The sequence below is a fragment of the Aquarana catesbeiana genome, linkage group LG08 (genome assembly GCF_042186555.1).
Source record: "Aquarana catesbeiana isolate 2022-GZ linkage group LG08, ASM4218655v1, whole genome shotgun sequence".
In the NCBI taxonomy this organism is placed as follows: Eukaryota; Metazoa; Chordata; class Amphibia; order Anura; family Ranidae; genus Aquarana; species Aquarana catesbeiana.
The window spans coordinates 235,091,527-235,106,577 of record NC_133331.1 but is presented as its reverse complement, the minus strand read 5'-3'; positions in this window follow the sequence as shown (position 1 = coordinate 235,106,577).

The following is a 15,051-nucleotide window of genomic DNA, read 5'->3' as shown; positions in this document are numbered from 1 at the left end:
GCTTTGTCTTCAAGTGGTTAGAAGAGTGGTGATGTGTGACATAAGCTTCTAAATGTTGTGCATAAAATGCCAGGACAGTTCAAAACCCCCCCAAATGACCCCATTTTGGAAAGTAGACACCCCAAGCAATTTGCTGAGAGGCATGTCGAGTCCATGGAATATTTTATATTGTGACACAAGTTGCGGGAAAAAGACAATTTTTTTTTTTGAACAAAGTTGTCACTAAATGATATATTGCTCAAACATGCCATGGGAATATGTGAATTTACACCCCAAAATACATTCTGTTGCTTCTCCTGAGTACGTGGATACCACATGTGTGAGACTTTTTGGGAGCCTAGCCGCGTACGGGACCCGAAAACCAAGCACTGCCTTCAGGCTTTCTAAGGGCGTAAATTTTTGATTTCACTCTTCACTGCCTATCACAGTTTCGGAGGCCATGGAATGCCCAGGTGGCACAAAACCCCCCCAAATGACCCTATTTTGGAAAGTAGACACCCCAAGCTATTTGCTGAGAGGTATAGTGAGTATTTTGCAGACCTCACTTTTTGTCACAAAGTTTTGAAAATTGAAAAAAGAAAAAAACATTTTTTTTCTTGTCTTTCTTCATTTTCAAAAACAAATGAGAGCTGCAAAATACTCACCATGCCTCTCAGCAAATAGCTTGGGGTGTCTACTTTCCAAAACGGGGTCATTTGGGGGGGGGGGGTTGCGTTATCCTGCCATTTTATGGCCTTCAAAACTGTGATAGGTAGTGAGGAGTGAATCAAAAATTTATGCCCTTAGAAATCCTGAAGGCGGTGATTGGTTTTCGGGGCCCCGTATGCAGCTAGGCTCCCAAAAAGTGCCACACATGTGGTATCCCCGTACTCAGGAGAAGCAGCAGAATGTATTTTGGGTGTAATTCCACATATGCCCACGGCATGTTTGAGCAATATATCATTTAGTGACAACTTTGTGCAAAAAAAAAAGTTTGTCATTTTCCTGCAACTTGTGGCAAAATAGAAAATATTCCATGGACTCAACATGCCTCTCAGCAAATATCTTGGGGTGTCTACTTTCCAAAATGGGGTCATTTTGGGGGGGGGGGTTGTGCCATCTGGGTATTGTATGGCCTTCAAAACTGTGATAGGTAGTGAGGAGTGAAATCAAAACTTTACACCCTTAGAAATCCTGAAGGCGGTGCTTGGTTTTGCGGCCCCGTACATGGCTAGGCTCCCAAAAAGTCCCACACATGTGGTATCCCCATACTCAGGAGAAGCAGCTAAATGTATTTTGGGGTACAATTCCACATATGCCCATGGCCTGTGTGAGCAATATATCATTTAGTAACAACTTTTTGTAATTTTTTTTTTTGTCATTATTCAATCACTTGAGACAAAAAAAATTAATATTCAATGGGCTCAACATGCCTCTCAGCAATTTCTTTGGGGTGTCTACTTTCCAAAATGGGGTCATTTGGCGAAGTTTTGTACTGCCCTGCCATTTTAGCACCTCAAGAAATGACATAGGCAGTCATAAACTAAAAGCTGTGTAAATTCCGGAAAATGTACCCTAGTTTGTAGACACTATAACTTTTGAGCAAATCAATAAATATACGCTTATTGACATTTTGTTTACCAAAGAAATGTGGCCGAATACATTTTGGCCTAAAAGTATGACTAAAATTGAGTTTATTGGATTTTTTTTATAACAAAAAGTAGAAAATATCATTTTTTTCAAAATGTTTGGTCTTTTTCCATTTATAGCGCAAAAAATAAAAACCGCAGAGGTGATCAAATACCATCAAAAGAAAGCTCTATTTGTGGGAAGAAAAGGACGCAAATTTCATTTGGGTACAGCATTGCATGACTGCGCAATTAGCAGTTAAAGCGATGCAGTGCAAAATTGTAAAAAGTGCTCTGGTCAGGAAGGGGGTAAATCCTTCCAGGGCTGAAGTGGTTAAAAGTCTGAGAAGTGAAAAATTCCCCATTTTGGACAACTAGGTGCCAACACAACTGAGCATGCTCAGACCTGAAAATAGCTCTCATTTTAACTCAAGTGTATTTTTTACCCGGCACTATAGTAAACACCAAAATGAGAGCTAATTAGAGAGCATTGTTTGGAAGTGAAAATCTGCTCTATTCTAGTCCAATGCAAGTTTTATCCATTGATTCTAATGGAATAGTTGTAACTTTCACAAAAAAAAACCTTTTAATGTTGAGATGAAATGTATCTTTCTCTGAAATACATTTTCCTTTGCAACATTGTTGCTATTACATAAAATATTTTGTTTTTAAGAATACTAGAATGTGAAATGTTTTGATGTTTTGGTAAAATATATTTTTCTCTGTCACTTTCACTTGTTATTCTCTTTCTCACAACAATCTTTACCCAAACTCACACAGGTGTCTTTACAAACCACAAACAATACCATTGCGGATGCAAATTTAAAATAAATCACAATTTTTTTGTGCTTTTTATTATTTCCAAATATTCATAATTTGAGCCCAAAAATGTGTACCAAAATCAGAAATCAAAATGTAATTCCCAAAAATTTGAGGGCAATATTCTACTCTCACCCACAAAAAAACACCAAATATCACAGAATAAATCAAGAAGAATAACTCTTGAGTAATGTAATTCCATCACCTGTATGTCCAAAAAAATGCAGTATTTATGTGTTTTTATGGCTATGTATGTGTAGTTATGTGTAGGAGGTTCTCCCATGTGGCAGCTCTGTGGCTTAGGTGTCCTTTTATGAAACTGAGATCAGCGGCGATCCGGAGTCTCACCGCTGATCTCAGCGCTTTACCAGTTTATGAAACTGAGATAATCAGCGGAGAACATGTTCTCCGCTGATTATCTCAGCACAGTGAGAATTCACAGAAACGGCCAGTTTATGAAGGTGCGATCTCCACACCTCACTGGCGATCTGTGACAGAATTCTCACTTTCTGATTCACCATTTCAGAAGTGGAGAATCAGAGTGAGAAGCCTGAAACTGGCTGATATTCTGGAGAAAGAAAGAAGTCTTTTGACTTCTTTCTTTCACCAAACAGTCAGAGCACACCTTCCCCACCATTACACACCCCAAAACCAGCAGGATAGGAATTTATAGTGTGTATATATATATATATATATATATATATATATATATATAGATACATATAGATACATATATATAGATACATATATATAGCTATATATAGATACATATATATATATATATATATATATATATATATATATATATATATATATATAGATAGATAGATAGATCTATCTATATATATATATATATATATATATATATATATATATATATGTATATATATATATATATCTATGTATATAGATATATATATATATATATATATATATATATATATATATATGTGTATATATATAGATACATATATGTATCTATATGTATCTATATATATATATATATATATATATATATATATATATATATGTATCTCTATATATATATATATATATATATATATATATATATATATATATATATATATAGATATATATATAGATATATATGTATCTATATATATATATGTATCTATATATAGATATATATTTTTTTTTTTTAGATGTTCACGTCTCTGGCTGGGTTCACACTTGTGCGATGCGTGAACCAGCGTGATTCCTGTGCGGGTTTTCACATCACACCTACATTGACATCTGCGCACCACTGCGGGTGTCAATGTAAAGTTAATGACACCCCCAGATCATTTCACAGATCGCAGTGCGAACTATGTAATGGTGCAGGAATCGGATCGCATGGGTGTTCACACCCATGCGATCCGATTCCAGTGCGGACCAAATAAAGGGTCCTGTACCATTTTGGTGCAAATGCAATATGATTTAGGGCCAGTTCCCACTGCTGCGGTGTCCGAGATCGGATGTGATTCGCACCGCAGTGCAAAATCACATCCGATCTCTGTGCGATGCGATTTCAGCCATACAGATAGTATTGCTAAATTTGCATTGCCCTCGGACCAAACTCTTACAGGACCCTTTTTTTGGTCCACAGCAGAATTGGATTGCATGGGTGTTCACACCCATGCGATTCGATTACTGTCCGAGTTTGCAGATCGCACTGCGATATGCGAACTGATTTGGGGGTGTTAACTTTTAGGCCCAGTTCACACTTGTGCGATGCCGGACATCGCACAGGCATCGCATGTTATTTGCAGCACACTGCCATTCACATTACATGCGATGTCTGTGCGGTGCGATATCAGCTGTACAGATAGTATGGCTGATATCGCACCGCATTCGGTGCAAACACGCACAGGACCCTTTTTTCTGTTCGGACCAGAATCGGATCGCATGTGTGTTCACACATATGCGATCCGATTCATGTCCGAACTGTCAGTTCGCAGTGCGATATGCAAGCTGATCTGGGGGTGTCCTTAACAATGTATTGACACTCCCCAGCGATTCGCTTATGGCAGTGTGAACTGACATGCGAGTCGGTGTGATGCGGGAACCCGCAGTGGATTCGCAGTGTTCTCGCATCGCACCAGTTTATCAATTTTTATGTTTATCTATAATGAAATATATTTTATTTTAATTTATTAATAAATATTTATACTTGTATACTTTATTAAAATTATTTTTTTAATGATTATAAATGTATTTTGCATTTATATGAATGGTGTATAGCTGCATTACATATTTGCATTACATTCATTTACTATACACCATTCACATTTAAATAGGAACATGTATGATCTTTAAATATTGATAAAAACAATGTTTTTTTTTATAATTAGGTTAATGTATATTGTGTAGGGGGAATTTATCTTTATTATTTTATTAATATGTTGGGGAATAATGTGTGCTGATTTGTGTTAAACTTTTGTATTTTATGGTTCCTCATACTGTAATCCCGCTACATCACACGAGATTATAGTGAGAGGAGCCGTTCTCAGGAGTTCCCGGCGTTTGTAGATCGCTCCTCAACTCAACATGAGAAGCGATCTACACACTTTCATAAACAGGCACTCAGAGGAGAGCGATCTCCTCTGAGAATGCCTGAGAACTGAAAAGCGGTATTTTACCGCACTTTCATAAAAGGACACCTTAGAGGTTAGAACTTCTGCTTAGTAGCCTTGAGCATCTGGGTTCAAATCCCAAACGTGCTGCTTCATGTACAGAAGTTGTCTTATCTCCCAGGTCCTATAACAATGTCTAATTGTGGTATTTATGTGTAGGAGGGTTCCACCACCATTGTAAATCTTTTCCAGATACACTATTTAGCCAAAAGTATTGGGACGCCTGCCTTTACACACTCATGAAGTTTAATGGCAGCCCAGTCTTAGTCCGTAGGGTTAAAATTTGATTTGGCCCACCCTTTTCAGCTAGAATAGCTTCTGGGAAGGCTGTCCACAAGGTTTAGTGTGTCTATGGGAATGTATAATCATTCTTCCAGAAGTGCATTTGTGAGGCCAGGCACTGATGTTGGATGAGAAGGCCAGACACTGATGTTGGATAAGAAGGCCTGGCTCGCAGTCTCTGCTCTAATTCAGCCAAAGGGTGTTCTATCGGGTTGAGGCCAGGACTCTGTGCAGGCCAGTCAAGTTTCTCCACCCCAAACTTGCTCATCCATGTCTTTATGGACCTTGCTTTGTGCACTGGTGTGCAGTCATGTTATAACAGGAAAGGGCTTTCCCTAAACTGTTCCCAAAAAGTTGGGAGCATGAAATTGTCCAAAATGTCTTGGTATGCTGACGCCTTAAGAGTTCCCTTAACTGGAACTAAGAGGCCAAGCCCAACCCCTGAATAACAACCCCACATTATAATCCCCCCTCCACCAAATCATTTGGACCAGTGCACAAAGCAAGGTCCATAAAGACATGGATGAGTGATTTTGGGGTGGAGGAACTTGACTGGCCTGGACAGAGTCCTGACCTCAAAACAACAGAACACCTTGGGGATGAATTAGAGAGGAGACTGTAGGTCAGGCCTTCTCGTCCAAAATCAGTGCCTGACCTCACTCCTAAACCTTGTGGACAGCCTTCCCAGAAGAGTTGAAGCTGTTATAGCTGCAAAGGGTGGGGCAAATGAGTTTTGAACCCAATACTAATACTGGGATGCCATTACAGGTCATGTGCGTTTAAAGGCAGGCATCCTAATACTTAGGCCAATATAATGTATAATGCTTGTGACACTGAGCATGGCTATGGACTTAGGACTGGTTCACACCAAAGAGATACAGAGAACACGTGTGAGGCTGCCTGGTGGCCAAGTGGGTAGCAGTTCTGTCTAACAGCACCTGGGATGTTGATTCAATTCCCCAACGTGCTAATGCTTGTGTTGAAGTTTATATGTTCTCCTTGTGTGGGTTTCTGACTACAATCCAAAGACATGCTGGCACTTTGTCTCCTGTCAAAATAGGTTCTAATGTAAGTAAGTTAATTTTGGACTTTATATTGGAAGCCCATTGCAGCCAGAGACTGATGTTAATGTTTATTAGCACTAATCATGCCCTTGGACATTTAAAATTTTAGGGTTTACATTGCACAGGTACATATGCTTAGAAAACTGTTGCTTTGTTTATGTGGATGCAAATGGACTTTGATCTTTGGCCTGTAGTTGGAGATTTGATGCACATAGCCAAGGGCTAACACAGTTGCGAATAGTATTATGTGTTCCTGCTCATCAGGTGCAATCACTTTAGACATACATGAAGAGATAGATTGAAAGATACTGGTGGGCGTGTACTTCTATTGGGTGTTTCAGTGTGCTAACAATACAACCTCTCTTATATAAAGGCCTGCAGTAGGGGGTTCGTTTGGCCTGAGACGGTCAGGTTTTTTGCTGTGGGGGAGAAGGAATGATAATATGCATATTGACAAATGCCCATCTAGGGATATTTGCTAAAATTCTTGTGCATTTTTTCAATCAAAAGTGGGTTTCTGTGGCCATGCTGTCAATGTTGTGTGCGTATTGTTCCTGTCTGATCATGCAAACATCATTTGGAAGCATCTGCTGACCTTCTACCCTTTTTGATCTCGTTTAATCATGTACACTGAAATGCAGCTTCCAGCAGAACATGGTCACCAATGTATGTATGTGTGGATTGTGGGCTGGTGGTGGGTGTTTTGAATAAGTATTTTGTAATATTATGTTGGAATGCTTTGTAAGAATGACTGTTAAGTATGTTTCTATAATCTTGCAGATAAAAATGTGATGTGTTGCCCGTTATACACTGAAATTAAAGCTGTGTCCACTCTAAGGTTTTGTCAAATTTTAGATTGTAAGATACTATGAGTAGGGCCCTTAAAATCCCATTGCTAAATGTAGCATCATATATCCTGTCCATTTACTAGCTTCCAAAAAAATTTGAATGTACTTTTTTTTTTTTTTTGCTGGTAAAATAAAAGTACATTATTGAGCTTTGTTGTGGTTTTTTTTTTTTTTTTATCTTCTACTTTTCTTTCTCTTTAGTTTTTTGTGTGTGGTGATTTTGGGAAAGTGCAATATCTCTTATTTCAACATATATTTGTGCACCAAAAAACTAATCTCTTCGCCCTGGTTCACATTGATGCTACTTTGAAATCGTGCTACTTCACTTGAAGTAGCACGATTTCAAAGTAGCAAGGTCAGCGTGATTTCAGATGCTACTTGATAGATATCCTTGTGGCTTCATACACAAATGTCTATTGAAGTAGCACCTGAAATCGGCAAAAGTAGTGCAGGAACTACTTTAGCAAATTGGTGCGGCGCCACAAAATCGGTGTTGCATCGATTGGAACAGTGCCATTGCTGCCAATAGTCATGTGATTTGATCTCTCAAATCGCATGACAAATTGCTCCAATGTAAACCTAAGCTTCTGCACCCCTGCAAGTAAATGATAAAGGTGGAATCTTTATATATAACAGCTGTGGAGAATTGCAGGTAATTAATTTAGCTGGTGGATAGGCAGTGTTGTATGTGTCAGCGTTAGTTCACATTGGTGAGATTTGACATGTCAAAGCGGTGGCAATTGCACTGTTTTCATTGGTGCGATTTGGGAGTGCAATTTATATTGATATCAGTGCAGAAACCTGCATATATGTCTCTGAAATTCCCCCTGCAGTCGGGACTGACATGCGGGAATGAAATTGTGCGATTTCAGCTGAACGATTTCCTCCCTCTGTCAGTGGGAACCAGGGCTTAAACTGGGCCTTTTGTTTTTGTCATTCACCTGCTGCTAACCCAGGGACACAATTTCTTATCGAAGGCCTTTAAATATCACAAGTAATATCATAAGAAAAACAAATTTGCATATCTGCAAATAAACAAAAATAATAAAATTCTAAGTGTGGTTGCGATCAAATATTTACAGCAGCGATCAAAAGAGTGTGGTTTCGCCTTCTGACCCAGAAAAAAGTCATTGTAATCACCCGGAAGTTCTTGTGCTGGTCAGGATCTCCATCTAGGTGGACATGGCGAAGTCCCTCTTTAGCAAAGAGGAGGTGCTGCTCATTTTCCGGATAAGGGTATGATATGTACTTGTGCTTAATCAATGTGGGGGTGGATGTAGTAGTTAGATTTGGTGTGGGTGGGGTTCATTGATTTGTTTGGCATCCCCACACATTTGCTTCTGGCCTATGTGCATGCATCACTTCCTGCATTTGTTCTGCTGATGTAAATGCAAGTATAAATGAGAGCTCCTTTCTATTAAAAATATATGACTTGTTTCACAGTTGGGCGACTTTGGACCTGCGAGTTGCTTGACAAGTTGTATCCCATGATTCTCAATGATAACTAGGGATGGGCCGAACAGCCCCCTGTTCGGTTCGCAGCAGAACATGCGAACAGACAAAAAATTTGTGTGAACACCGTTAAAGTCTATGGAACACGAACATGAATAATCAAAAGTGCTAATTTTAAAGGTTAATATGCAAGTTATTGCCATAAAAAGTGTTTGGGGACCCGGGTCCTGCCCCAGGGGACCTGTTTTAATGCAAAAAAAGTTTTCAAAATGGCCTTTTTTTTTTTCGGGAGCAGTGATTTTAATAATGCTTAAAGTGAAACAAAAGTGTAATATTCCTTTAAATTTTGTACCTGGGGGGTGTCTATAGTATGCCTGTAAAGTAGTGCGTGTTTCCCGTGTTTAGAACAGTCTGACAGCAAAATGACATTTCTAAAGGAAGAATAAAGTCATTTAAAAGTGGTAGCGCTAGTGCCGGTGTTCTGCTGAGAAAGTTCCCCCCGGCGAATAAGGGCTCCCTTGTACTGCGCAGGAGCAGCATTTGCGCAGTACGAGCAGCCAAAAATAGCCAAAGCTGAACAACTGTGAGTCAGCTGTACATGGCGCCTGTAACAGGGCCCCTCGCAGGCTCGCTTCGCTCGCCGCGCTTCGCTGGGCATATTTTTATTCTAACTCTATGTCCATTTGGATGGTGGGGCTTGAACCTGGACTCAAGGCAGAATGTAGTGCGCAGGCACCGTGTAGAGCCGAGGATCAGTTGTTCAACTGTGGAGACTTTTGGCGGCTCCATAGTCGTTCGTACTGTGCAAGCTCAGCGCATGCGCAGTACAAGGGGGGTCCTTATGCGCCGGGGGAACTTTCTCGGCAAGACACTGGCTATTAATGAATTGTTGGTCCCAACAATACACATAAAAGTTCATTGATAAAAACGGCATTCCCCCACAGTCCATTACCAGGCCCTTTGGGTCTGGTATGAATATTAAGGGGAACCCCAAACCAAAAAAATGCGAGGGGGTCCCCCCAAATTCCATATCAGGCCCTTTAGTTCTGGTATGGATATTAAGGGGAACCCCGTGGCAAATTTTTTTTTAAAATGGCGTGGGGGTCCCCCTCAAAATCCTTACCAGACCCTTCAGGTCTGGTATGGATTTTAAGGGGAACCCCGCGCCAAAATTTAACCACTTCCCACCCGCCCTATAGCGTATTGACATCCGAGAAGTGGTTCCGTTATCCTGACTGGGTGTCATATGACGTCCAGCAGAATAACATGCCGCAGCGCGCCCGTGGGGGCGTGCATCGTGGCGATCTGTGGAGCGATGTGTCAGCTTGACACACCACTCCACTGATCTTGGTAAAGAGCCTCCGGCAGAAGCTCTTTACCACGTGATCAGCCGTGTCCAATCACGGCTGATCACGCTGTCAATAGGAAGAGCCGTTGATCGGCTTTTCCTCACTCGCGTCTGACAGACGCGAGTAGAGGGGAGCCAATCGGCGGTTCTCCTGACAGGGGGGGTCTGCTCTGATTGTTTATCAGTGCAGCCCCCCTCAGATCATCACACTGGACCACCAGGGATCGCCACTAGGACCACCAGGGAAGGGGCAACATGTGGATGGCCAGGTATGTACCCCATGGCCATCCACATGTGCCCAATGTGCCCAATCTGTGCCAATCAGTGCCCACAAATGGGCACTGATTGGCACCATTATGTTTTAGGTATGCCCAGAAATGCCACCAATACATTTTATCAGTGCCACCAATCAGTGTTATCAGTGCCACCTGTCATTGCCCATCGGTGCCACCTGTCAGTGCCCATCTGTTAAAGGAGATAATAACTGTAAGCGCTTATACAGAAGATGCATACAATCCTGGGGGTATAGAAAATTAGCCAGGCATAAAGTCCATGGCCATAGTAGTGGCAGTCCAGGGGTTAATATAGTCTCTGATCGTACAAGATGTGAAGGGCTGGCTAGTGGGATGATTGGTCCTAAAGGCGGCTGCTGTCCTTAGAGAGCTGGCTCTGTGGTATTGCAAGAGGGGGTAGAGAAAAGGAAGCGCCACATAAGTGCAGTATTAATGTAAAAATTTTAATAGCATAAAAATTAAACACTTACAAGAAAGACAAATTAAAAGGCTCATCTGTGAGTAAGTAGTGTGTATCTTCCTCAGTTTCCAGTCCGGAAGTTGTTAACAGCGTTGTAGGGCTGCAGATTGAGGCTGGTAGCTTATCTCTCTTCCTGTGGCCTACACACAGTCTTTGAATGACCTGTGACGTCACGCACCTCCTCTGTGCGTTCCACGCCAGTCCCAGCTTCTCTCTGACGGCCACAGGAAGAGAGATAAGCTACCAGCCTCCATCTGCAGCCCTACAATGCTGTTAACAACTTCCGGACTGGAAACTGAGGAAGATACACACTGCTTACTCACAGATGAGCCTTTTAATTTGTCTTTCTTGTAAGTGTTTAATTTTTATGTCATTAAAATTTTTACATTAATACTGCACTTAGGTGGCGCTTCCTTTTCTCTACGCCCTCTTGCAGTGCCCATCTGTGCCCATCAGTGCCCAACTATCAGTGCCCATCAGTAGCACCTATCAGTGCCACCCATAAGTACCCATCAGTGCCACTCATATGTACCAGTCAATGCCACCTACGCGGGGTTCCCCTTAATATCCATACAAGACCCGAAGGGCCTGGTATGGAATTTGGGGGGACCTCCATGCCTTTTTTTTTTTGGTTCGGGGTTCCCCTTAATATTCATACCAGACCTAAAGGGCCTGGTAATGCACTGGGGGGGATCCCAGGCCATTTTTAATCAATTAACTTTTATGTGTATTGTCGGGACCGACAATTCATTATTAGCCGGCACTAGCGCCAGCACTTTTAAATGACTTTTTTTTTCATTGAAATGTAATTTTGCTGTCAGACTGTTCTAAACACGGGAAACATGCGCCACTTTACAGGCATACTATAGACACCCCCCAGGTACGAAATTTAAAGGAATATTACACTTTTATTGTTTCACTCTAAGCATTATTAAAATCACTGCTCCCGAAAAAACGGACATTTTTAAAACTTTTTTTTGCATTGATACATGTCCCCTGGGGCAGGACCCAGGTCTCCAAACACTTTTTATGGCAAAGAACTTGCATATAAGCCTTCAGTGAGAACTTTGGATTTTGCAGGTTCGAGCCCCATTGACTTCCACTATTCCAGCATATGTGATCTGACAGGCTTTATTGCCGGCAATAGCACTGCTCTCCATTTGCATTAGCGCTGAGTTTCTGAGAGTTGAAGTTTTTCTGGCCTTTTTTGAGAGCTATTTTTTGGTACTGCAGGATAATTTTTTGGTGCTATAGTAAACGACCCCCACTGTGTGCATCTTCAAAATTTGGCTTTCAAAATACTTTAAAACTTTAGGTAAAATAAAAAATTCAATGACAAACTGTTACATTTTTTGGGGTTTCAGATTCTGCCTAAAATATCAATGATGTTCTTCATTTTTTGTTGTACATCAGTGATATTTTGCTTGACCATCTCTAAATCCTGATTGTACACCATTATCTCCCCGATGAGGACTTGTGCACTTGCACTGTTGAAATTAGTTTCTTCTTCCACAACATCCACATCACCTAAAAAATAAAAAATACATTATGTATTATAAATATGCAGGCATACATCTATTACCTGAAGCTGTGGTCTCAGACACTGACCTGTTGTGGTCACTATTTCGCCCACTTCATGAACATCTCCCTCCACATCTTCTCCATGGTATGTGGGGATTTCCCCTTCTTCAGGAGTGGGGTGGGGTTCCTGGTGTCCTCAGATGTCCTGATTCTTTTCTCCCCTATGTGAATACAAAAAAGGTATACTTAGCACACAGATATTTGAGGCAAGAAATAGGAATATGAAACATTGCTTGGAAGTGTCGTACAATTGTCTGTTTTGGCAGAGTTCCAAGCTGAAGACATGATTTTTTTCCCTTTCTTAAAGCTGGAATACTTACCTTTTTTGGTAAAGTTTCACACAGGGAGAGACCCCTAGTATCCACTGGAGCACCTGTGTGGGACACCCTAAAAAGGGTGTTCTGGTGTCCCACACTAGTGCTCCTGCATCCAGATGTGTAAACAGCTGCTGAGTGTCCTCTACTTACTCTGAATCAAGTTTTCATTTCATTCTAGTTACGAACCCATCTAAACAACAATGTATTAAACTTCTTTTAATACAAATAGGCTTGAACAAATGTAGTTAACCTGCATCTGCCAAAAACATCGTAGGTGAACGAACAAAGTTTACTATGAACGTTTACTGTGCCCACAAACTTGCCATTTTAAACTGTACATCAGTAAAGAAAAGCACATGGAGCAGCATGCAAGTAATAATAATAACATTAATAGGAACACAGGACAAATACTTACTTTTTAGAAGCACTTTCCTGATCCTTCTGTACTGATCATGCTCCCTCAATTTCAGGTCTGACCAGCGTTTCCTCAATTGCTCCTTGGATCGTCGTACCCCAAAATTCCTGTGCATACTTTTCACAACTTTAGTCATGATCTTGGCCTTTCTCACACTTGGGTTTTGGTACAGCCCATGCTTCCCATCATAGTCTTCCCTCTTCAAGATGTCCACCATCTCCACCATCTCCACCATCTCTATAAAGGGCATATTTGAGGCCTTATATCTCCTCCTGGATCGGGATGTTTCTGGCTCCGGGCTTTCCTCGTCGTTGCTGCTATTATCACGCACCTGCTGTCTCTCCGCCATGTGCTCTCCCACTGCGCTGAAAGAGAAGTGGTGAGGAATACACTAGAAAGAAGGTCAGGGGTGGAATTTCACGCATGTGCAGTGTATATAAAGCATAACATGTGTGCGTTGTACGTTCGATCTGTGGGCAGAGGATGGAGTAGCATAAGCGCCGATCGTGCAAATGAAGGTACAATTTTAACTTGGGGCATCAGTGGTTAGTGGCCTATACTGCTTATAGATTGAGGCCTATATTTAGATTAGGAGAGTTTAGCCTGACATTAGGGTTTGTCTTGTGTTGTGTCTTGAGAATATGGATAAATTTAATGACCATGACTTCCTCTCCAACTTCATCGATAAGTACAGGGAGCTGCCCTGTCTATGGCAATTGAAACACCAATTTTATAACAACAAAATAAAGAGGAAGGCAGGATCAACTGTTGGGATTGGTGAAGCCGGTGGTTCCCACGGAGGACATCAACTATTTGAAGTGCAAAATTGGTGGCCTGAGGAGCACATATAATAAGGAGCACCAAAAGGTCCAGGATTCCATGAGATCAGGAGCAGCAACAGATGACGTTTATGTCCCCAGGCTCTGGTACTACGAGAGACTGTGTTTTTTGTCAGACCAGAGTGAACCCAGGCAATCACTCTCAACCCTTCCTTCCACACTTCCTTCCACTCTTCCTTCCACCTCAGCTGAGGCTTCCGATGTCCAACCTGGGCCTTCCATCCAGGAAGATGTGGAGGAGCCCAGCTTGAGCCAGGTATAGCATTGGTCAACATATTTCTTGTCAAAAAATGAATGATGTTAACTAGATGTTATTATTGATCACTAATTTCTGATTTAACAAAGTGGTTTACATTTTAATAGACAGTAGTAGCCAAAAATGTTTGGGACAAGAATGAAAAATGCTGGAGTAAGAATGATAGTCTTTTCTAATTGTTAACATTCGATTTGCAACAGTCATGAGCTCAAAACTGTGTGTGATTGATGACCAAAAAACTAAAACTATGTCCCATTTTTATACACAGGAAATTCTCAGCCAGGAGGAGAGCTTGGAAAGTGGCAGCCAGGAGGTGGCCATGGAAAGTGGCAGCCAGGAGGTAGCCATGCCCAGTAGCCTGACCGAATTCCAGGTTCCTCCCCTCCGCCTTCCAACAAAAAGGACCAGGAAGGGGAAGAACCTGGAGGAGTCAGCGACTGCTTTGATTCGGCAGGCTACTGCAGTCCTCACAACCACCCCTGGTGTCCAGGAGGCCTTTGGGTGTATGATGGCCAGCAAAATGCAAGTAATGGAGGCGGACCAATGCCTCATCTGTGAGGAGGTCATACTGCAGGCCCTAAATAAGGGGGTGAGGGGCCAACCCACCAATAAAAGCCATGTCAGAGCTGGACCATCCTACTCCTCCACCACCTCCTGCAACACCACAGCCACAGCCTGGAAGGAAGCATGGAAGGAAGTCTTGAGAGTGATGGCCTGGGTTCGGTCTGGTCTGGCAAAAAACGCAGGCTGTTGTAGACCACAGCCTCGGGACATATCTGTCATCTGCTGCTGCTCCCGATCTCTTGGAGTCCTGGACCAGATTGTGCTCCCTATTAA